The following is a 10,000-nucleotide window of genomic DNA, read 5'->3' on the forward strand; positions in this document are numbered from 1 at the left end:
ATAATACTTTTTGGAGTCCCGTTCTTATTACTTTCTTAAGTACATTCTTGTAAACTGTCTTTAACATTTTGTTATTATTATCAGAGAATGTATATCTGTATATTAATACTTTTGTGATAACAAGTACTTAACACAACAAAGCTCATGCACTTTTCTAAAAAAATGAAACCGGTCAAGTAAATAAACATCTTTAAAATTGCATTTTCAAACCTTCTTTCATATATATTTCCACTCGTGCGGTGCCTTACAACTTTACTTTGTATATAGTCTTTTACTCTTTCACTTGTTTCAGTCATTTGGCTGTGGCTATGCTGGAGTACCGCCTTTAGTCGAGGAAATCGACCCCAGGACTTATTTTTTGTAAGCCTAGTACTTATTCTATCCGTCTCTTTTGCCGAACCGCTAGATTACGGGGAAGTAAACACACCAGCATCGGTTGTCAAGCGATGTTGGGGGGACAAACACAGACACACATACATATATATATATATATATATATATATATATATATATATATATATATATATATATATATATATATATATACATATATATAAATATATATATATATATATACATATATATACATATATACGACGGGCTTCTTTCAGTTTCCGTCTACCAAATTCACTCACAAGGCTTTCGTCGGCCAGACGCTATAGTAGAAGACACTTGCCCAAGGTGCTACGCAGTAGGACTGAAACCGGAGCCATGTGGTTGGTAAGCAAGCTACTTACCACACAGCCACTCCTACGACTATATATATATATATATATATATATATATATATATATATATATATATATATATATATATATATATATATATATATATATATATATATATATATATATATATATATATATATATATATATATATATATATATATATATATATATATATGAAACTACACGTGTGCCGTTGGTGATTTCTCTTCCTTCTTCTCCCTTTCTCCCTTCCTGCGAAGATCGGTGCTCGACATGTTAAACTCTCTCCTTTCACAAAGCCTCAAGCTGATATATTTCCTGATGTTGTCCGTTTTTATTCGTTTATTTGAGTTGTGTATTTGAATTCACTTTATATATAAGCGCTGGCGTGGCTGTGTGGTTAAGAAGATTGCTTCCCAATCACGTGGTTCCGGGTTCAGTCCCACTGAGTGGCTCCTTGGAAAAGTATCTTCTACTATAGCTTCGGACCGACCAAAGACTTAAGAGTGAATTTGGTAGACGGAAACCGAAAGTAGCTCGTCGTATATATATATATATATATATATATATATATATATATATATATATATATATATATATGTATGTATATATACATATATTTATGTGTGTGTCTGTGTTTGTTTCTCCACCACCACTTGACAACCGGTGTTGGTGTGTTTAGGTCCTCGTAGCCTAGCGGTTCGGCAAAAGAATTCCGATAGAATAACTACTGGGGTTGATTCATTCGATTAATAATTCAAGGCGGTGCCCCAGGATGGCCTCATGACTGAAACATCGAAACGCCGGTGTTAAAACGGGGGTAGCTGATGAAGGAAAATGTTCTCTATGTGGCTTGTGTGTTTTCTTGTCTACGTTTTGTTTGCAATGTCCTGTACCCAGATATGCACCTATACATACAGGTGGATGTCGGTAAGCACATACTTGTACGTATATATGCATATACTCATTTACTATGTATATGCCTCTGTATTACGATGTTGCCTCGAGTTACGACTGTATTCATTGTAAATAAGATAAAAACCCTGCCCTTCATTAAATATTGTGTTTGATACGATAAGTACGCTTACCCATAGTCCAATGACTGGAATTACTAGAAGAATGGCAATATGAATTGCGATAAATGGTTCAGTATCCAACTTCTATCTTTCTCTCATTTCCCTTCCACATCTCTCTCTCTCTCTCTCTCTCTCCTTTCGCCACACTCTCTCCCCATTCTCCTTTCTTCTCTCTCTCTCCTTTCTCCATACTATCTCCCCCTCTCCTTTATTCCCTCTCTCTCTCTCCCTCTCTCTGTATTTCTATAACATTCTGTTCTTATGTCATTTTCCCCTTTTTATAACGTTGCTAATTGTTTCTTCTGTCATTCTAAAAACTTCGATCTTCTGGGCATTCTATTAAACACCGCCGATCTCCTTTCTGTAAACGTTGTGCGCCATCAGTTTTTTCCCCTTCGTTGTAAAACTATTGTTTGCGTTTGGCAAACGTCTGCTTTTCATTGTCATCGTTTTATAGATACACACACACATACATTCACATTCACATGCATACATACATATATACAAATCATATATATATATATATATATATATATATATATATATTATATACAGTCTTGTCTATATGTGAGCGTGTTTCTCTGTATGTGTGTGTAAATATATATATATATATATATATATATATATATATATATATATATATATATATATATATATATATACATAAAGACAAGGAGAAGCACATACATACATATAGACAAGACAATGTGGCGGATGCTTGATTTTTTTCTTCTCACCAATTCATAATCAAAGAAAAAATAACAACAAAAAAAAGGTGAAAAGCATATAAATATACGAGGCAAACAATCAAGAGATGTATAATGAATGAAACAAAAATAGACAAATAAATAAATAATTCGATCATTGATTGATTGAATGAATAAAGCATCTTTTTTTTTCTCTCTCTCTCTCTTTGGCCACTGTTATCGAACACTCATCATTAATGTGTCTATAATGTAGACATATAAAGTGTTGATGAGTCCAGCTTGTTTATTTTCATTTTCCTGTGGGAATCTCTGCTCTCTCTCTCTCTTTCTCTCCGTGTGTGAATCTGTGTGTGTGTGTGTGTCTCTCTCTCTCTCTCTCTTTCATACTCTCACTCTCGTTATACACATACACACTCACCCTAAAACATATCATTCATATACATAAAAGACGCACATGAATCTGTGTTCAGACAATTTTCTTAACTTCCACTATGCCTCAACATACACTTCAGTTGAAGCCATATTTTATTTTTCAAATTTAAACATTTCTCACAGCTAATATTGATCTCTTTGGACTAGACACAATTGTTGAATAGTTTAGTAGATAAGAGACACGAAAGATACAATGATCAATCGTTTGACTCCACCCTCACTCAAAGGTCATGATCAGTCTTTAAAAAAAAATCATTTTCCATTCAACTACAAATTGTGGTGAATATGCTGACGTGACTCATCGTATTACTCACAACTTGATCTCAGATGTTCTCCACTTTTTATTCAAGAACGTCAACAATCACAATAAATTTGTATATTTTCAATATATAGTGTCCACTCAAATGTATGCTACTTTTTCATATTTAGTTATGAAAGAGGTAAAACACACAGATACAGCAGTAGTGTGGATTTTCAAGCAGCGAACTTCAATGATCTGTATCCAGTGTTTCATATATGTTTGCTGATCAATCAACTACTAATATCCTTTTCCGTACATTGGCCTAATGTTATACATTCCGACCTACTTTCCATTGTAAATATTTCTATATTTATTTGTAGATAGTCCTTTATTAATGTTAGGTTGGATAGAACGGTCTATCAATGCATAACATTGATCTATATTAGAAGGGAAAAATGCTGAGCAGATGATGTACTGGATTAGCTGTTCACAATTTATAATTTTGCAAATCGGCTGAAGGTGTTTTGAGAAAAATATATAGAGTGTAAAAATGCTTTCTTGCCCAGTATATCAACTCTCCCAACTACCAAGGATTAGTAACAGATAAATTACGATGAACCAACGTCCAATCCATATATTGTGATGCATCAGCTCTTAAAAGCTGCGTCGCATTTTAATATGTGTAACGTAGAGCCATTTAGTTTTTTTTTTGTTTTTCTTAATATAACATCATGAATGAAAGAAATAAAGTTTAGAATGAACAAATAGAGTATTTTACAGCTCCAGGTCTAACACGGACAACAAAACATACGACATTAGCCGTTCCAGACATGACTATTCAATCCTTTATTATTCAAATGTAATATGTCAAAAAGATACATTACGTAAAATGGTAAGGTGTAGCTGGAGGAAAATTTGGTTCCTGTTGTTAGCAGGACGAACAAGTAAGTAGATACTCTTTTGTTGTTTCTTATTATCAGGATGATGTTGATCAAATTGAGTAGATACTTGGTCCAAAAGTGTGCTGGCAGTGAACCCTTCTTATGTTCTACCGACATAGTTTATCAAAGACTACATTATTCAATGTGTAGTTTCTCCTCAAAAGCAATTTGAAAATATATGAGACCCTTTTCTAATAGGTCTAACGATTGGGTAGGTCTAATAGGTCTAACAATCGTTCGGCAAGAGCAGGAGTATTACATGGGCAAAAGAAGCAAAATGACTTCAGTTGAGTTTCGGAGAGATCCCAACATGCTACCAGACACGCTAAACGAGAACCCTCGAGCATCTGTGACGGCTACGATATCTTCATTGCCATCGTATCAGAATAAAAATAAAAGCAGTAGTACAAGCTGAAATTGCAGCACCATATTTCTGTACTTAAAGCCATTATAGTAAAGTATCTGCATTCTATGGTAAACGCAGGACAAATTTTAAATGGTTCTATCACATATATTGAAATAACAGAGGCGTAGTACACACACACACACACACACACACACACACACACACATACACACACACACACACACACACACACACACATACACACACACATACAAACATATTCCAAATACAGGCACAGAACCATGTTGAGATTTAAAAATTCAGGTTCCTTTTCATTCTCTAAATATGGCTTTCTCCCTCTCTCATGTGTGTGTGTGTGTGTGTGTGTGTGTGTGTGTGTGTGTGTGTGTGTGTGTGGGTGTGTGTGTGTTACCATAAATATGGAACTGCGCTATTTCGATCTTTCCAGGGAATTTTCATATTTGGCATTAGATATTTTACACTCAGACGATGGATGATATATTTTTGCCAATCTTTAAATCATGGAAACAATGAGCATAAACATGAGAAGTTATTTGTACATCTACTTAACAAAATCCGTCTAATATAACAAGAAATCGCTTATACAATCGTATATCATACAGTTGTCGGATCTTTTTTAAAACGGGGGCCACATTTTTCATTAATGTTTTACGTAGTGTTTTTGGTACCGAAAGACTTTCAAACTTCGTATACTTATCTATTTTGTGTTATAGAACAGAAAAATATTTTTGTATTCGAATTTATTTCATGTAAAAAATTGTCTTATTTCGATAATTTCAACCAATCACTGACAAGTATTCAGTTGTTTATATTTACTCCTTTGGCTGATTAAGCCATAGCTTCGTTCTATTTGCTTTTTTCATTTTCTTTTTTTTTTCTTCGTTTTATTTGCTTTTTTCTTTTTAAATTTGCTGTTTTACCCTAACCCTAACCCTAACCCTAGCCCTAACCCTATCACCGATAGAATTGTTTCAGAATCGTTTGTTTATGTAGTCGGCACTTAATGTATATCGGCTGAATGGACGTCAGTGATTGGTTGAAATTACAGAAATACGACAACTTTAACATGGAATAACTTAGGGATTTCTTTTTTTTTTTTAAGAAGACTAAGAGAAAAAGATGTTTTATATGACACATTCTATCAGTGTTCCAAGTTTCAAAGTGTTTCGTTAATGAAAAATGTGGCCCCCGTTTTAAAAAGATTCCAGTTGTCTACAAGACAATCTATACACCAAAATGTATGGCTCGACTACGGTTTATCCAGTCGGAGCTCCAGATCACTGCGCTCTTTAACGGTTAACTTAGAAAATCAAGATTTTTCTGTACGTAATCACATTATCTATACATGTTACGTCAAGGACATGTTTATTGTGAAAAAACATGGCAAAATCGGCAGATAAAATTATAGATGACCACGTAAATAATTCCATCCTTAAATTTACAATCCAACATATGTCAAACATAAACATGGACCACAAACCACTCCTTTGTTAGATATGTAGCAATAAGGGATCATGCAAATAACACTTCAGTTTACACTAAAGACGCAACTGCCATTCCATGCACGGAACTCATGAGTGCCTCCAAAGATTGAAAACATCAAAGACATTTCACAGGCCAGATTCTCGTCCACTAAATAAGCCTAAATAAGGAAATGTTATTAGTGAAACAAATACTTAATAAAAGGGCGTTAAGAGATTAGTTGATCATGCTAAAGAACCATGTAACACCTGTTAAAATTCAAACCACAAATATAGTAAGCTAGAAAATTTAAATCCAATCTGGTAACAGAATAAATGAGCATGTTATTACAAAAGAACTTACAACATAAAGCCCACCCAACCACAAACTTGTGGTTAGAATACATTACAGAAGGAAAAAAAAGAAACATAGTAGAAAAGCCACCCTCTAGCAAACCACAGAAAGTGCAATCGGACAACCAATGTAATATGCAAATTTCTATGCAAACAATGAAATTATATATTTCATGACTTAAACTGTTAAATCGGCCACACACTTATTATAATCTAACGTCGATAGACATGTCTAACAGAATAATTGAAGTACATTATATATATACAGCACACGAAATTAAAAAAAAATTGGATGGTAATTATTAATTCACAGCAATACACTTCTATATGGACTTACACACATATCCATACAAACACACACATTATAAGATTAACTATAGAAGTTTTACAACCCAAAATACCAACAAAGAATTAGATAAAATGCACGTAAGATAGACCATGAAATATACCGGGCGTGAACTAGTGCATAGATTTTAAAACGTCGCTCATGATCATATTGGTTACAACGGTTTTCCTATGATCCTTGGTTCCCGACTACAAATTCGGCAGACTACACGCTAATGGGGTTGATCTATTCGACTGGACCCTTCCCCCAAAATTTCAGGCCTTGTGCCTAGAGTAGAAAAGAATATATTGGCCTGGTCATTGATCATAGGCGGCTATGATACACCCTCCTGTCTCTGATTTTAAGCCAGAAAACACTCATCATTGATGGGTAAGGGCTTTGTCAACATCGGCATTATTAGCTCTCTTTGGGTATTTGCCATTGAGAAGTTTTTCTTGCCATTTAACAGTAAGAATATCTAAGGCAGAAATTTTAGCACGGGTTGACATACGCTTAGCCTTTTGCTGTTGTTTTTGTTGTTGTTTCACTTCTCAGAGTGCTTGGACTTATTTGCTCTAATTTCCCACTTTAAATCATCATAGTCCTTTTTTTATTTTTTCACATCGATCTTGTTGTCACCGGGGCATGCTATGTCGATTATCATACATGTTCTTTGTTTTATTATTATTATTGTTCAGTAGTTTTATTTTTATAACGTGCTTTCACTTCACTACCGAGCGCAGCTCTGTGCGCCTTGGGTATGTGCTGTGGTTTGCTGTGGTGCTCTTATGTTTACTGTATTGAAAGTGTTTTGCGTAGAATGTGTGCAGTACCCAATAGTGCAATTTTCTATATGTTATATATATTTGTAAGTCCTGGTGTTTTTGTTATGTATTTGTCTGAATATTTTTTTATTATACCTAAGGCACCTACTATGATAGGAATTGTTTCTGTTTTTAGATTTCACATTCGAGTTATCTCTATTTCCAGGTCTTTGTTATTATCATTATTATTATTATTATCATTATTATTATTATTATTATTATTATTATTATTATTATTATTATTATTATTATTATTATTATCATCATCATCAACATCATCATCATCATCATCATCATCATCATCATCATCATCATCATCATCATCATCATCAATATCATCATCATCATCATCATCATCATCATCATCATTATTATTATTATTATTATTATTATTATTATTATTATTATTATTATTATTATTTAATCCATTGCCGTGTTTTGATTTCGTACTGTGTTTTCTATTGTAATAAACATAAAGTCTGCATTACTTAGTAGTACCCTGTTCTGTATGTTATGCTTATGTGTAAATTTTGAGGCGTTGCTTACGTCTGAAACTTAGCAGCCGTTCCCAAAGCACCTATTAGAATAGGGATTGTCTCTGTTTTCAGTCCCCACATTCTAGTTCTTTCTATTTCTAATTCTTTGTATTTGGATTTATCCATTTCTATGTGGGTATAAATTTGTCGTCCCATGGTACTGACACTTGATTAGGAACACTTCATATGCTGCTCGTTCTTAGAAATGATATTCGACAGATTATCATTAGTCTCCCTGTCTGTGTGGTTTGGCATATTCGAGAATATGGTTGCACTGCCATTCTCAAAAACCTTCTATGTTTTTACCAGTTTTGTTTTGTCTGTACTTTATAACTCCTATCGTCATACTTGTAAATGTGCTCTTCTTAGATATGTTTGGGTAACCAGAGACAATATGGTTCATTGTGTCTTTCCAAACTCTACTTACTCTTATAAATTTTGTTTTTGGTGGTTTCTAGTGGGAAAGCTTTGATACTGTCTTACAAAAAAACAAAGCCTCCTCCAGCCTGAACTTCGAATCCTGTACTTTTTGTCTAGTGTCGCAATATTTCTCTATTCCCACCCAGTTTCTTTTTAAGATATTGGTTCTGTAAGGATTGTTCTTGTCTCCACTTTAGCATTGTATTCTTTAGCCTCATTTTTAGCTTCGCTCTTAGTTTTCTTTCTTTCCTTCTTTCCTTCTTCCTTTCATTTACTTATTTGATTTTGTAATCTATGTTGTTTTTCTTTTCACTTTACCGTTTCTTGCCTTATCGACTCTTCTTTTATAATTGTTGGCTTCTTTGAAAACAACACACAAATTTCGTTTTGTTCGAGGATTGTGGCTATTTATATTAGTTTTCCATTTATACTCTTGTAGTTTTAAAGCCAATATTTTATAATTGTTGCATAAGGCTGCTACATACCTGTATTCATAGAATACATAATATTTCTATTTTAGATATCAGCTGGTGCATTCAAAATGCAGTCATTATGTTTATTGTTTTTCTTTCTACTCTTGCTAATTCGTTTAATGCCCTACAGAGAATATTGCATCTATAACGTATAACTTGAACAGTTAGGGTATTGATGACTATTACCTTATTTTTGGCAGTTAGCTCTGTTTTAAGTATTAATCTCATGCGTTTATAATATTTTTGATTGCTTATTATCATTTACTGGTCTGTGTTTTTGTCCTCACTTCAAACATGGCTTGGTGTTTTATTCCACACACCATTTCTAATTCGTTGTCAAGTTTTATAACAGGTATCATTGCTCATACATAAACGCATTTAAATAGACTGTTCAATCCGTTAATTAGATGAAGGATCAACTTCTACAGTCACAGATGTTAGAGGAGGTGGCATAACATGCACATATCTCCAGCAAACATAACACCAAAGAATGTAACGGTAAACGGGAACGGAAATAGTTTTAAAAACCCAAAATAAATGCATTACCATTTTTCGAAAAGTCTTTCGTTCTTATATCAACAAATGTGAGTCTGTTCCACATGTACCTTGCAGAAATGAAAAAGTAATGATATTTATCAATAAAAATAGTTTTATTCTACTACTCATATTGAGTGGTCTTTACTTTTTGCTATATATATATATGATGTATATATATATGTGTAATATACATATATATATATGATATATATACTCACACACACGCATATATATATATATATATATATATATATATATATATATATATATATATATATATATATGATGTATATATATATATATGTATAATATACATATATATATGATATATATATGTATAACACACACACGCACGGGAACACACACACACACGCACACGCATATATATATATATATATATATGAAAATACTAAATGGAACAAGAACGCAAAACATCCAGACAGTCAGGTGATACAAGAAAGGGAAACAAAACATCCAGATAGACGATACAAAGAAAACAAGGACGGGTCATCCGGATTTTTCTTTCCTCAGTCGAGTTCCAGATTATCTTTGCAATTTCAGCTTGTTATACTCGAGAT

This window comes from Octopus bimaculoides, chromosome 2 (genome assembly GCF_046866305.1).
Source record: "Octopus bimaculoides isolate indiv1 chromosome 2, ASM4686630v1, whole genome shotgun sequence".
Taxonomy (NCBI): domain Eukaryota; kingdom Metazoa; phylum Mollusca; class Cephalopoda; order Octopoda; family Octopodidae; genus Octopus; species Octopus bimaculoides.